This window comes from Heterocephalus glaber, unplaced genomic scaffold, assembly GCF_053883595.1.
Source record: "Heterocephalus glaber isolate CG9 unplaced genomic scaffold, H.glaber_assembly_v1.0 deba00000281, whole genome shotgun sequence".
Taxonomy (NCBI): Eukaryota; Metazoa; Chordata; class Mammalia; order Rodentia; family Bathyergidae; genus Heterocephalus; species Heterocephalus glaber.
In genome coordinates, this window is record NW_028258139.1 from 8689387 (window position 1) to 8705466 (window position 16080).

At 40.6% G+C, this 16080-nt stretch overlaps 1 long non-coding RNA gene and 1 pseudogene across 1 annotated transcript in view; one reads left to right on the forward strand and one right to left on the reverse strand.

Annotated features, from left to right (window-relative positions):
- Positions 1-16080, forward strand: part of LOC147830209 (uncharacterized) — a 50843-nt gene that overhangs the window by 29362 nt on the left and 5401 nt on the right. The window contains exon 3 of the long non-coding RNA XR_015440795.1: positions 13342-13513. This is a non-coding gene — a long non-coding RNA (uncharacterized LOC147830209). The remainder of the gene's footprint in view (positions 1-13341; positions 13514-16080) is intronic.
- Positions 6141-6906, reverse strand: LOC101702808 (protein mago nashi homolog pseudogene; annotated as a pseudogene).

Genomic DNA, 16080 nt, shown 5'->3' on the forward strand with positions numbered 1-16080 from the left:
CACACACACACACACACACACACACATGGCATACTCAACTGACGTTAATTCTCAAGCTCAGTACAATTTGGGGGCTGGACATATGGCTTAGTGGCAGAGCACTTGCCTAGACTGTGCAAAGCCTAGGTTCGAGCCCCAGCCCTACTGCAACAACAATAAAATTCAGGGCCTGCTTGGATTAGAATCCTGGCACATTCTCTGTGTGGGACGCTGTCAACCCTCTTCTTTCTTCCTGTCCTTATACGGTAAGTGCTACCTGAACTAGGAGCAAGGGCCTGTAAGAGCTGCCTGACTGATGGCTGCATGGAGGACCTGGAGTAAATGTAAAATAACTCCCTCTGTACTTGAAGCCAAATCGTGTTCCCAGACACACATAGCTGAAAGGGAAAGAGGAAATGGGAAAATGTCTGATCCACTCACCTAAGAACTTCCTCCAAGGAGTTAGAGAGAGGTAGGGCAGGGGTTACGTGCCTTGCTGGGGTGCAGAATGTAAACATTTATAATTTGAATTTTATTTATAGTCAATCTCAGGTAGTAGGATTTAGGATGATTTTGCTTTTATTTTACATAATTTTCTGTATTTTCTAAACTTTCTACATTGAACTTATATTGCTTTTATGAACAGGAAAAAGAGTGATAAATGCTATAAAAATCAGTTAATATGTCCGTTAAGCTTGTCTTCCTGAGTAAACTATAGAAACTCCCTGAGATAGGGTTCCCGTTTGTGTGTGGAGGAGAATGTATTCCTTCCTATGCCTACACTTTGAAGTTCATGGTAGGCACCCTTGCTGGCACCCATTAATTTGGAGCTAGTCCCAATTAAGGTCACTAGACAGGAAGTCTTGCCGGAGTCAAAATGATCCTACTGGGGAAGCAGATCTGTTGGCTGTGGGCTATATTGATCTTACAGGCCGGTCAGCACCGAGCCTCACAGTACTGAGTTCCGGGCTCTGTACCAGGAATTTGCGCTCTCTCTCGCTCTCTCTCTCTCTCTCTCTCTCTCTCTCTCTGTCTCTCCATATTACACAGGCTGACCCTAAATCCTTGGGTTCAAGCAACCCTCCTGCCTCGGCCTTCCAAGTAACTGGGATTACTGGGAGCCATTGCACCTGGCTTTATCTGGCATTGTTTTAAACTTTGGTTGGTGTTTACTGGTTTACAGCAGTGTTACAATTCACAGGTTTAACACTGGGTAGTATGGCTATCATCCAACAATTTGAATGTTATTTCATCCAAGTAGCCTCCTCTGATTTCATTACCTAGAAATAATTTTTCCTTCCCCAAATTTTATTATACATGATTTTACCGCCACATCATCCATCACTTTCTAAACTTGTATTATACTTATTTACAAACATAGCTTCTCTCCTCTCCCAGACTTGGGATTTCCTGAGATCCAGACCCAGTCTTTAGTTACTTTATTTGTCCTGTACTAAGACAAAGCTACTGTTACTCAAGTGGTTACTAGCCATGTCCTCCACAAGGACAATCCATTCAAGCCTTACAACTACTTCCCATTAAGTGTTTTATCTTCATTTTACATGTGAAAAACTGAAGGACCAAAAAGATTAATTTCTAGTATAAGGTCATGTGGCTGCTAAGTAATAGAGCCTGGACTCAGACCTCAGAGCTCTGCTCTTCATTGCTGGGCCCTAGCATGCCCAGTAATGTGTCCTGCACACTTTAGGCAATAAAGATGCAGTGAACATCTCTTTCACAAATTCATGAATAAGTTAATCAATGAAACAACAGGAATGTCAGGGAGCTGTTTGTAGACCATCCCAGTTTCAGATGTCTCTTCTGACCTAAGCATTAGGACCACTAAGGCTGTAAAAGATTTAAAGTAAAATAAGTATCACCACTATCAAGTTCTTCCAGGACGATTAACCTCACTACCTTACAATCTCAAAAGAACCAGCTGTGTCTAACCTCCTAAGGAGGGATGGTTCCACAGTGTAAGGAGCTAAACTACAGAACCCTTTGACTCTGCTATTCTGTGTCAGGGAGAGGGGGCAGATATATACACCTTGGAAGGCTACTGTGAGATTTAATGAGATAATGTGAAGTACCAGAGTCAGTGCTTGGTACATCATCCTAGGAACTTTCCGTTCTCCACATGAGTAGGAATTACCATCATTTCCACTTTGCAGCTAAGCTGAGAGAAGGCACAAAGCCAAGAGGAGAGATGAATGGATGACAGCTGGCAGTAAGAGGGATGTTAGTCAAATTCCACAGGATTCAGTGATTGTGAATCTGAAGTGTCAAGTCTACTCCCAAAATACCCAACAGCAGCTTTCAGTTATGCAAGAAAATCTAGGCAGGAGAGGGATAAATGAAAAGCCTAAAGGAAGAAGGAGAAAGTAATTATTCCTACCAGAGGGTGAAATTGGTTCTTGGGATTCCCTCACTGTAATGAGAAATGATTTTGTGGGCCAAGGTTGGATCCACTTATAAAACTTTCAAAGATCTGTAGAACTCCATGGGCTGTCTGCCTTTCACTGAGAAATGGGAAGATTAATTGCAGGCACCTGCCAGTCTGGTCATCCCATTTAACGTAACCAACCCAGCAAAATTCCTCTCCCATTCCAGAAACTGCTCAGTTTCCTGCCTCTGTGAAGTTTGCATATCTGTCTGGAAAAAGGCAATTCAGACCCTCTTTTTCCCAAGCAGTAGAAAAAGCAATCAACTAAGCTTGAAGTTTGTCCTAAGAATCTGGAAGTTTACTTAAAAGATATTTCATCAACTTATGTCTTAGGTAAGGCTCCTCAGAAAGAGATTACAGACAAGGATATTCTGCAAAATTCATTGGTTAGTTGATCATGGGGAGTTCAGTGGCTGCCTGTGGAGGGTAAGGGACACAGAAGTGGGCAGACGGAGAAGTTGAAGTGCAATGCTGTCGCAGTGAAGACATCAGCTAAACTATGGAACTTTGAATGGCAGCGCAGAGTTGCCCACAGTGCCAGGCGTGCACACTTGGTCCCCTACTGAGCAGTCATTTGATGCTGGCTGCCCAGGAAAGAAGTATGACCTCATGTGGGCAGCTCCTTGCTGCAATTATTCCAGAAGAGGGACTCAGCCTTGAGGGACTCAGCTAGTGCTGCAGCTGTCAGGATCAGGGGATCTGCCTGCTGGGGAGCTCTGAATCATGTGTGAAGCTTAACAACCCAGGAAACATTTTGGTTTGTTGATTTCCAGAGAGTAATAAAGGAGGGTTAAGCACTCATCTAGGAACTGAGATTTGGGAAGGGAAAGAGAAAAGGACTTTTGTAGTTGGCAACTTTCTGTAGTAGAGTTGCTCAGAGCAAGGGGCTAGATGATCCTGAAAGTAGAGGCCAACAACATCAGGGGTGGTTCATGAGGAAAGATGTACGTTTCTTTCTGACTGTAGAAGGTAGAGGAGTAAATGGACCGCTGTACCTGGAAACTTACCACAGTAAGCCTAGAAGACAACTGCACAGAGCAGTAAGTGTGTGTGTGTGTGTGTGTGTGTGTGTGTCTGTGTCTGTGTGTGCTGTTAGGCATGAATCCAGGGGCTCCTGGATGAGTGGCAGGTACTCTAACCCTTGGCTACAACCCCAGCCCATCAGTGTCTTTCTGAATTGAATTGCAGGGCATTAGCATAGAGTGACCCATTGTCTCTCTTTGTGGAAAGTAGGGGGGACATTTTTCTTATAGTGTATTGGCACAAATGAGCTCACTTTGATTTAATCTTACAGGGATCTATAAGTCTACTTCTAAAGTTTGCCAAGTCCTTAGAAGATAATGTGAGAAGATGAATGTTTATTAGACCCTGACAAAACAAAAAACAAACAAAAAAACTTCAAACACCACATCATTGCCTCCTTCTGTGGCTGATCCCTTTTATTCCCATAGCATTTCCTTTGTATATGTCACTTTAGACTTCTGGAGAGGAGAATCACAAAACTTATTCCTTTCTCTTCTCACAATGAGGGATGATATTCAAAATAAATCACACCCAAGACAGCATAGACTCCCAGGACCCTGGTGGACACAGGTCCTACACAGTTCACACATCCACACTGCGTATACAGCAGAATGCTTGTTCTCACAGGCAAAGCATCCAGTGAACTATTGAATCAACTTCTTTGGTTTAGTAGTCCTAAGTTTGTCATCTCATGGCCTTCTATTAGAAGTCAGGTAATTTCCCCTGCCAAAATATGATCATAATAATTTTTTCCTCCTACAGGAGGATTCTATAGGAGTCTGTTAGTAACTTTGAAGAGCTCTGCAAGAAACAGGACACTCTGTACCCAATATGGTAACCACTAGACACATGCCAAACAAAATGTTGGGCACCCAGTTAAATTTGAATTTCAGTTAAAAAAGAATAACTTTAGCGTGTAAATGTATTGCATGCAATATTTGGGATGCACTTAACTACAGAGTTATTTGTTGCTTATTCAAACTTAATAGTTTTCTGGGCTTTCTATATTTTATTTGTTGAATCTGGTAATCCTATGCTAGCTATCTAAATTTAATTTCTTGGTCTCTTAGGTGTATTTCAAGTACTCAATAGCCACATATGTGGGTAATACTTATCCTTCTTCTTGTTCCTTTTTCTTTCTTTTCATAGGATCTTACTGTGTTGCCCAGGCTGTCCTTGAACTGCTGGGCTCAACAAACCCTCCTGTCTCAGCCTCCAGAGTAGCAGGGACTGCAGGTGATGTGCCCTATGCCCAGCTCAGTTACCTTTTTTTTGCCATGCTGGGGATGGAACTCGGGGCCTTGCACATGTTAGGCAAGTGCTCCACCACTGAGCTATACCCCCAGTCCCTTATTTACCATCTTAAACACCACACATAGAACATTACATCATCACAGAAAGTTCCACTGAATCTCGCTTTTGCCAAGCAAAAAAAGTAGAAGGAAAGTATTGTATATTTTACAGGTTATAAAAAATTATATTTAGGGTGGGGAAACTGCCAGCAAACCCTAGAAAGCCCCTCTGACATAGCCAAGAAGCCAGTCTTCCCATTTCAGTTTGTTATTCTTGCTGCATTTGCAGGGTATTCGATTAAAAGGTAAAAGCGCTTTTGTTCCAGATAAATGACTCAATGAAAACAGGCAGCTCTAGCAGATCTACATTGGTGGAGGAAGCTGTTCTTTCTTCTGAGACTGCTAGGAAGTAAGCTGGCCATCTGATCAAGGCAAATATTTTTAAAGGTTCTCAATGAGAAACGAGTGTGCTGTTATTTGACTTATTAGCATCATTATTCAATAATGCTAAATTGATAATTAGAGAGTATCCTCAACAAGAATATCTGCTTATAACCTGAGTTGTTGATGAACTTGGTAAACACAGAAGAAGTACTACCTCTCTTAATTAGCCTTTTGGGAGAAACCATGTTTTGAATTGCTGCCTCCAGCCCTGGGAGTTTTGCAAGATGAAGGAGTAGCTTAACCTCTAGAAGAGAAACGTGCCACAAGTTGATTTTTACGTATGGCTTGAAAAATGTTGAACAGAAACTGCCTGACATGCTGGGCATGGTAGTGCATGCCTGTAATTCCAGTACTGAGGAGGCTGAGGCAGGAGAATCACTGGGAGTTTGAGAGCAGCCTGGGCAACATAGGGAGTTCAAGGTCAGCCTGAACAACATAGAAAGACCCTGACTAAAAAAAAAAAAAAAAAAACTGCCTGACATGCCAAATGTGAGTAACTGAAAAGTATGTGGAGCCTGCATCAGCATCAAAAGCAGGAAAAGATTGACAGACTGGGCACAGAGGTATTCAAAAGTCATATCAGGAAGGTACACAAAGTAAAATAAAGGCAGATGACTTTTTAAAGTATTGCTACATGCAGTGCTGTTGGTACTCAGCAAATATAGCCACTGTGTGAATAAGTGCCTGTGACAAATGTTAGGCTTCAGGACTAATCAAAGAACCGCAAATTAAAATAACAGTGAAATATCTTTTTACCTGTTGGCTTAGCAACAATGAAAACACAATAATGCCTAGTATGGTAATTCTGAGAGGAAATGTACTATATTATATGCTGTTGATGGGGGAGTAAAGTGGGATAAACTTTCAGATAGGCAAGTTGACAACATGTGGAAAAAAACTATCCAAAATCTTTGATACAGCAATTTTATTTTTAGGAAGTTAGGTCAAGAAAATACTTACAAGTGCCCAAAGCTATGTGTACAATAGCAACGCAGATGATACATGATACATTTTTCTTTTCTTTTTGCAGTACCAGAGACTGAACCCAGGGCCTTCACACTGAGCTACACCTAGCCTTTTTATTTTTTGGATTGTATCACATTTATTAAAGACAATTACTTATAGTTTATGAAAATATTGTCTTGATAAACACAAAAATTTCCTGATAATGGTAATTAAAAACAACTATTCCTACCCCTCTTATGTCCACAGCAATATTCAATCTAAATTGGTTCAATCTTGAAGTGTAATCCAGTAAGACTGAAGACCAAACACTTCAGATCCTGGACAAGATAATAAAATACTTGTAAGCCTTCTGGGTCCTCGGACTGATTGGTATCAATAAGAGAAGCAATTTTGATGTTGTGAAAGAAATGGGTTTATCTCCTAGGATGATTTCAAGCTCCTACTGCCTACTCAGGAGGAGGCCACAAAGCATCATGCTCTTTGGTAATTTCACTGTCATCAATTATTCTCTTCAGTTCCTCCATCACACTTTTATGTACATTGGCCCCTTTTCTGATCATATCATCATTTCTGTAATTGCTATTGTTGGTATATCTCAATTTCCCATAAGACTGGAACTAGAACTCCAGGAACTGGTGACAGAACCTGCCTTTGTGACCCGCATAGTAACACAGATAAAAGTCACTCTCCATAGTTCCCCAAGGACATCCGAGACAGAACTTTAGGACTAACCTGCACTATTGAGGTCCATGCCAGACACTACCCTTAGCCTTTTTAATTTTTTATTTGAAGAGAGAGTCTTGCTAAGTTGCTAAGTTGCCCAGGCTGGGCTTGAATTTATAATCCTTCTGCCTCAGTCCCCCAGACTGCTGGGATTATAGGCATGTGCCACCATGGCCAGCTGATGCATATTTTCTATTTGTTTGTTGGATTGATCCTTGTAATGTAGCCTCATGAATTTAGTACCTGGTGTAAGACATAGTCATGGGATTTATCCACATTCAGCCCCTCATTCTGCAGTGTCAAATTTTACAAAGGAGTTTTGTCTTTGCTGTGGGCATTCTGGCCACAGACGTGGGACTGTGAAGGAGAGAGTGTCAGTGGCCATGCTCTCCACTAGAATATGTCCAACATATAGAGGTAGAGATGAGCTGGAGAGGTGGAAGGAGAAAGAGAAAGTGTTCTGGTGTAATATGAGCTGAGAGATCCAGTTAACCTTGAGACTGGTGTAGTTTCTTCCTTTCTATGGTCAGATTATGTGAGCCAATTACAGCTACCTTTTTGCTAAGCACAGCATGAAGTGGACTTCTACTTCTGGCCAAGATGGAATAACTGAACAAATTTACCCACTAATCTGAAACAAATAACAACCTGGACACAATATCTTTTAAATTTTTATTTATTTTTTATTTGGTACTAGGGGTTGAACCCAGGGTCTCATGCATGCTAAGCATGCACTCTTACACTGCCATTTTTTAAAATAACTTTTTTTGAGGGGACAGGGCCTCACTAAGTTGCCCAGGCTGGCCTCAGACTGGCGATCCTCCTTGCCTCAGCCTCCTGTGTAGCTGGAATTAAAAGTTGTGCTCCACCACACTTGGCTTTAAATAACTGTTTCAAAGACACTGGACGTCAGGTCATGAAGAACAGGGATCCCTGAGAGATGGGAAACAGATGAGGTGAGCCCTGTGACCATCCAGCCTACAGCCTAGTTTCCAGGTGGTAGCACAGAAAGGTAGGCAGAGACTGGCAGATTCCCTGAGATGAGATGAAGCTGAAAGTCTAGGGAGAGCCAGACAGCTAAGGCTTGCAGGACAGGTAAGACAAAGCCAGAGGGAGAGAGGGGCAGAGGGGGAGAGAGACAGAGAGAGGGAGAGGGGAAGAGAGACAGAGAGAGACAGAGACAGGTAGGCTAACAGCAACCAAATCTAGAGATCTAAGAACCCAATGCTCTAGGATACTGCTCCAGGCCAGGGAAAGAACCACCTGTAAGCACTGTGGGAACAATAGCTAGAACTCACACCAGGCCAGACATAGTGTCTGTCCCAATTAGCCAAGTCAGAACTCTTACTATTCACAGGACATTAGGGAAAATTCTCAGAATGGTCTTGCTTCGGCTTTGGGGAAAAAATTGACCCTTAGACTAAATGTGGTTCTTGTTCCGCCAAACAAATTATAAAAGTAAGCTCTTAAAGGATCAAACTGTTCCAAACAACCATGTCCTAGGGCAAACTCAAGAATATTGATGAAATTGCAAAAATATCTAGCTTCAGGGCCGGGGATTTAGCTCAGTGGTTTCGCCGCCTGGTGTGCAAGCGCAAAGACCTGAGTTCGATCCCCCGTACCAAAAAAAAAAAAATCTAGCTTCTTACAAAGTGAAATTACAATGAATGGCATTAAATAAAAAAATTACTGAGCGTACAAATAAGTGGGAAACTACAACCCATAATGAAGAATCAAACTGACCCAGAACTGATGCAGATATAAGAATAAGTAGGCAAAGACAATAAAATAATTGTAATTCTTTTCTACAGGTTCAGAAAGGTAGTGGAAAGATTGAATATGTTACATAGACATGGAAGATATTTAAAAGACCCAATTTAAGCCAGGCATGCTGCTGCATGCTTGTAATCTCAGGCCTCTGGAAGCTGAAGTAGGAGCATCACAAGTTAAGTCCAGCCTGGGAAATTTAGCAATTTAGAGAGAATTTGTCTCAAAATAAAAAATAAAAAGAGGCTGGAAATGTAGCTCAGCTCAAAGGCCCTGAGTTCAACCCCGAGTAGCACATAATATACACATGCATTAACTTCTAGAAATGAAAACTATAATGTCTGAGATGATGGTTATACCAGATGGGATTAATGACAAAGTTACGTGAAATGTTTTTAAAATATATCTATGTTTTGGCACTTACCAATACTTCATTCTTTCAAATGTCTAAATAGTATTTAATTGTATAGATTTACCACACTATACATATCTATTCATTAGTTGATGGGCTTTTGGGTTGTTTCCTTTTTTTTGGCTATTAATGTTAGCCAGGCATGGTGGTGGTGCACACCTGTAATCCCAGCACTCAGGAGGCTGAGACAGGAGGATGGCTGAGAATTTGAGGCCAGCCTAGCCTCCATAGTGAGACCTTGTCTTAAAAAAAAGACCAGGGGCTGGAGATTTAGCTCAGTGGAACCATGCCTGCCTCACAAGCACAAGGTCCTGAGTTTGATCCCTGGTACCAAAAAAAAAAAAAAGACCAGGAAGGCATGATGGTGTTGTATACCTGTAATCACAGCACTTGGGAGGCAGAGGCAGGAGGATGGCCACAAGTTTGAGGCCAGCCTGGGCTAACAGAGCAAGTTCAAGGGCAGTCTAAAGCTAGACTCTGTGTCAAAAAAAAAGAACAAAAATTCACATACAAGTTTTTTGTTTGGGCATATGTTGTTATTTCATTGGGCATATATGTTGCAATGGAATTGCTGGAATTGCATGGTAATGTCTTAGTTACTTTTCTTGTTGCTGAGACAAAACACCTGGCATCTACAAATTAAAGGAGGAGAGGTTTATTTTGGTGCACAGTTTGTAGAGGTTTCAGTCCATAGTTAGCCAGTTCCAAGGCAGGGTGGCATGGCAAAAGCACATTGCAGAGGAGAAATGGTCCATGGCAGAGCAGGCAGGAGGCAGCAAAGAAGCAGCAAGCAAGCCTGCTTTCTTTCTGTCCCTTTTATCCTATCCAGACTACAAGCCCTTTGGGTGGTGCCACCCACACCCTTGGTGAGGCTTCTGTCTTCAGTAAATCCATTTAGCAACACCCAGAGCAATGCTAAGTCAATTAGTGGACTAATTAAGTACTATACCCTTAATCCCAGTATCACATGCCTTAGCTCCTAAAAAACCCACCTATGAGCACAGGAGGCTTTGGGGGGACATCTAGATACACTAAAAGCCAATAACAGTAACCCTGTATTTAATCTTTCAAGGAAGAACCAGAATGTTTCCCAACCAGCTTTACATTCCCACCAATAGTAAAAGAGGATTCTAATTTTATGATATCTGCATGAATATTAGTTATTAGCTTTATTTTGTATCAAAGTCATCCTAGTGGATGTGAATAGAAGGTATCTCACTGGCTTTGATTCCCATTTCTCATATAGCTAATACTGTCACCATCTTTTCATGTGCTAATTAGTCTTTTTTTCTCCCCCTTGTACTGGGGATTGAACCCAGGTTCTTGACATGGCAGGCAAGTACTCTAACATGAGCTATATCCCCTGTCCTGTAATTGGTCTTTATATATATATTTTGGAGGGGTGTTTATTCAAATCCTTAGTCTATTTTTAATTGAGGTATTTGGTTTTTGGTTTTATTTATTTAAAACATCTTTTTATTGAGCCAGGGTCTTGCTCTGTAGTTCAAGCTGGTCTTGAACTCACTGTGTAGCTCAAGCTGGTCTTGAATGGTTAGTGATCCTCCTGTCCCAGCCTCCTGAGAGCTGAGATTACAGGTATGTGCTACCACACCCAGCTGTTTTTTAAAATTTTTGAACAATAAGAGTGCTTTAAATATTCTGGGTATGTTAGGCATGGTGATGTACACCTGTAATCTCACCTACTTGGGATGCCAAGGTAGGAGGATCATTTGAACCTGAGTTCCAAGCCAGCCTGGGCAACTTAGTGAGATCTTATCTCAAAAATGAAAAATAAAAAGGGCTGGGGATGTAGCTCAGTGGTAAAGTGCCTCTGGGCTCAATCACCAGTATTGCAAAAAAAGAAAAAAGCAAAAGGAAAAAATTCTGGATAAATGTTCTTTGTTAGATATGTAATTTGTAAATATCTTCTCCCGTTCAGTGGATTGTATTTTTATTTCTTCTCCAGTATTCTTTAAAGCATAATTTTTTAAACTTTGTCTTTTTTAAAAAACTGCATTCCCAGCCCTTTAAAAAATTTCTTATTTTGAGACACAGAGTCTCACTGAGTCACTAAATTGCCCAGACTGGTCTTAAACTTGTATCCTCCTGCCTCGGCCTCCCAGAGTGCTGGAATTACAGGCGTGTGCCAACATGTCCAGCCCCAAGGTGTTTATTTTTGGTTGCTGTAGTTCCTTATACTTTTCTTATCATCTCTAAAAACCATTGCCCAACTAAAAGTCACAAAAATTTACTCCTATGTTTTCTTATACATGTTTTATAGTTTTAATTCTTACATTTAGGTTTGTAATGTCTTTTGAGTTAAATTTTGAGAATGTGTGAGGTGTTGAGTTTTATTTGTTGCCCTGTGGCTAATTGTCTCAGCCCTATTTGGTAAAAAGACTATTTTTTCCTGCATTGAATGGTCTTGTCACCTCTGTTGGAAAAAAATTGATCATAAATATGAGGAATTGTTTCTGCCCTCTCAATTCTGTTCCGATAGTCTATACATTGCCAATATCACACTCATTTGATTACTATAGCTCTATTGTATGTTTTGAAATCAAGAAGTATGAGTGCTTTAATTGTGTTATGTTTCAGGATTGTACTAGCTGTTCCCTTGCAATTCCACACAGTTTTAGTATCAGATTGTCAAATTTTTGCAGAGAAGCCAGCTAGGGTTTTGAAAGGATCATGCTGAATCTGCAGTTTAATTCAGAAGTAGCATTGCCCACTGAGTAATATTGTCCAGTCAATGAACATAGAATTTTTCTCTGAGATAGGGTCTCTCTATAAGTTGGCCATTCTGGTCTCAAACTTGTGATCCTCTTGCTTCAACCTCCTGAGTAGCTGGAATTATAGGCCACCATGCCTGACTAGGGATTTTTTTCCCTTTTAGGACTCCTGTAATTTCTTTCCACAGTGTTTTCTAATTTTGAGAATGAATTTTATTTTTCTTGCATTAAATCTATTTCTAAGTATTTTGTTCTTTTTGGTTCTATTGTAATTTGAATTGTTTTCTAAGTTTCTTTCTTTCTTTCTTTCTTTCTTTCTTTCTTTCTTTCTTTCTTTTTGGTTCGTTCATTGCTACTAAATAGAAATACAATAGATTTTTGTACATATATTGTTCTTGAATCTTGTAAAATTACTGAACTTGATATTAGTTCTAATAGTTTTTAGTGGATTTCTTAGGATTTTCTATATACAAGATTATGCCATCTGCAAATAATTTACTTCTTCCAATTCCTTTCCAATTCTTTCTTTTGTGCTTGCACTGGCTTGAACTTCCAGTACAATGTTGAATATAACTGGCAAAAGCAGACACTGTCCCCTTGTCCAGGTTTTAGAGGAAAGCACTCAGTCTGTTATTATTGAATGTGATGTTCTGGGCAGGGATTTAGCTCAGTGGCACTGCACCTGGCTCGAAAGCACAAGGTCCTGAGTTCGATCCCCAGTACAGTTAAAAAAAAAAAAAGAAAGAAAGAAAGAAAAGAAAAGAAAAAATAAAAAAGTGATGTTCTGGGAGTTTTTCTCTCCCTTTCTCCCTTCCTTCTTTCTTTCCTCTTCTTTTGTTTTCTCTTCTTTTCCCTTCTCTTCCCTTTCCCCCTCTCTCCTTCCTTCCTTTCTTAGGGCTAAATCCCTGGCCTCTCCTTCCTTCCTTTCTTCCATTTTGTTTGTGTGTGTGTGTGTGTGTGTGTGTGTGTGTGTGTGTGTGTGTTGTGCTGGCAGTCAAACCCAGAGTCTTACCCATGCTACGCAAATGTTCTGCCACTGAGCTATGCTCCCAGGCCCTATTTAAAAAAAAATAAGCATTGGCTAAATTCTTCCCGGTCCTTCACCAATATTTTACACATACTTTGGAATTTACTAATCTCTCAATAACCCATTGATTTTTTTTTTTTTTTTGGTACCAGGGATCGAACTCAGGTCCTTGCACTTGCGCAGCAGGCAGCGAAACCACTGAGCTAAATCCCAGGCCTTACCCATTGATTATTTAGAGTGACTAATAGATAGCATAATTTTTATAATCTCCTTAATGGCTACTGGGATAATCATGATGCCTTGCACACAGTAGATTCTCAATAAATATGTTGTATTGTTGTGGGTTAATTGATAATGGGAAAAGAGATAATGTGGAAAAAATAATGTAAAATAATAACCCCAAATCTGAATTTTAACCAATTTTTTACCAATGTACCACCTAATTTTAACCAATAATTTTTCTATCCCAGCACACCTCCTCCCACCAAGTTTTTTTTCCCTGAAGCTTCTTTCTCTTTTTTATCTTCATTTAGCAAATAAATAAGCAGCCTAAGAGACGCGAAGACTCAGAGGAGAAAAGAGGGGTCTGAATGAATGATCTACTAGCAGTTCACCTGGACCTGGAGAATGGAAAGGGGCTGTGGTGCAGTATTGAGATTTTTCAAACGCTTTCTACCAGGAACACTCCCCTAGGCATCTGTGGAGGTTTGGTATTTCTTTGTTTGTTTGTTTGGTGGTGGTAGGCGGGAGCCAGATACTGAGGACTTATTCCAGGGCTTCACACATGCTAGGCAAGCACTCTACCACTGAGCTACACCCCCGGTCCGTTTAATTTTATTTTGAGACAAAGTCTCACTAAGTTTCCAGGCTGGCATTGAATTTGCAATCCTCCTGCCTCAGCCTCCCAAGTAGCTATTACAGGCCTGTGCCACCATCCCTGGCTTTTTTTTTTCTTTTTTTTTTTCGAGCCTTTTAAAATCAACAAACATTTGCCTGTTTAAAGAGTAACACATTCTTCTGGGAGCCTGGCTAGCAGAAGAATGTCAGGATTGCAGGTCCATAATTTTGTTTCCTTAGGCCTACTTTTTAAAGTTTCCTCGTCTATTTTTTGAAAAGGGGGGTGTTGCTGCAAATAGCACTAGGTTATCTGTAAGAACTCTTCAAATTTCTCCTAAGACCTGGTTTTATGATTCTGTTTAAGTCTTTCTATAGGATGATACTATTTTATATGTTCCATTAGACATAAGCAAATAACAAAGAAACATGATAGTTATAAAAATACGTTTTATCCTTACTTGAGGATGTGGGGCGAGACCTCATTCCTTCCAACCTACTTCCAATCTGAAGTTTCCCTTCGTATCACTGACTATGCTCAGTCACCAGCTTGTGCCTGAACATGTCCTACAACAAGGAATTCACCAGCTCATAGGACAGTGGATTCCAATTCAGGGCAGCTTTAATCATTAGCAAGTTCTTTCTTACATTATACTGAAATCCATCCCCCTGTAACTTGCACCCTTCCTAGCCCAGTTTACACATCCCAGTCCTTCAGATACTGAAGAATGTTACCATATTCCAACACTAATTTTCTTCTCCATGCTATTTAACCAGGTTTTCATTTTCTTTTCTTTCTTTTTTTGGTCTTTTTGTTTGCTTGTTTGTTTTGGTTTTGTTTTTTTGAGACAGGGTCTCGCTTTGTAGTTCAGGCTGGCCTTGAACTCACTACATAGCCCAGGCTGGCCTCGAACTCACTACATAGCCCAGGCTGGCCTCAAACTCACTGTTATTCTCCTGCCTCAGCCTCCCAAGTGCTGGGATTACAAGTGTGTGCCACCATGCTTGCCTCTCAGCTGTTTTCATAGGATAGGATTTCCAAGCCTTTAGTCATCCTGGGAATACCTACCACATATTTTGATGTTTTGTCAACATCTTCATAAATACAGTGGTCAGAGTTGAACACAATCTTAAAGGCCGGTGGTTCTTCAGCTTGGTGTGTGTGTGTGTGTTTGGGGGAAGGTTGAACACACCTAGGGGACTCCAGTGAAAACTGTGCACCTGCGTCCCAAAGGAATGTAACACAAAATTCTCCACTATTTAGACCATTTGGGGAGTTAGACCCCAAATTAAGTAGTATTTAAAGAGTATAATAGTACTTGTAATTAGTGTTTATAGACTGTCCTACTTTAATATTTGATAATGTCTGTGATTTCTTTTAACCCAGGTTTGTTCATTTGCTTAATTAGCTTGTTAATTTTGGCAAATGATGGCAAGGAGACTGTGGCCTAAGGAAACAAAATTTGTGCAGATGAGTACTTACAGGCAAATTTTAGGAGTTTTATAGGTCTCTCTAATATTTTATTTGGGTCACTTTATCCCATCATTCCAGCCTGTTGGGATCTTTTAAAACCTTGGTTTTATGCTCATGGTATTAATCACCAGTCCCTCCTAGGCTGTGTCATCTGAAAATGCAGTTGGTTTTCTTTTTGTTTGTCAAAGTGATTAAAATATCAAATAGAACAGGCTAAGGTCAGAGTTTCATGGCATGTATCTGAGAACCTCCCTCTAATATCATAGCTGCACTTTAAAAAATATCTTCCAGCTCTTCCTCCCTTCTTCTTCTCTTCCTCCTCCTTCTTCCTTCTTCTTCTTCTTTCTCTTGGTCTCTTCCTCCTCCTCTTTTGCTCCTCCTGCTCCTATTTCCCCACCCTCTTCCCTTTCCTCCTTCTCCTCTTCTTCTCCTCCTTCTTCCCCTTCCTCTTCCTGCTTCTGCCTCCTTCTTCCTCCTCTTCCTCTTTTTCTTCTTTGTGATGCTGTTTGGGCCACACTGGGTGAAGAGAAATTTCTTTGACCATATATAAGATATATAATTATAGTTAATGCCTAAGTGTGGTGTCGCATGCCTGGAATCCAAGCACTTGGGAGGTTAAGGCAGGGGGATTGCAAGTTTGAGTCCTGCTTGGGTGGGCTAGATATCGAGACCCTGACTCAAAAAACCAAAATAGATAGATAGATAGATAGAATGTATATATGTAATAAAACTTCCTTTTTTATATTTTAACTTAGAAAATAACACAAGGCCAAGTTTAATAATTAAACAAGAAAATTTAGCTGGGTATGGTGTAATCCCAGCACACAGGAGGCTGAGGCAGGAGGATCACCAAGAGTTCAAGGCCAGCCTGAACTGCATAGTGAGACCCTATCCCTCCCCCCAAAAAAGAAAACTTATGTATCTGCTTACTAACAATAAAGAGTGCACACACAGGTAGGTAGGT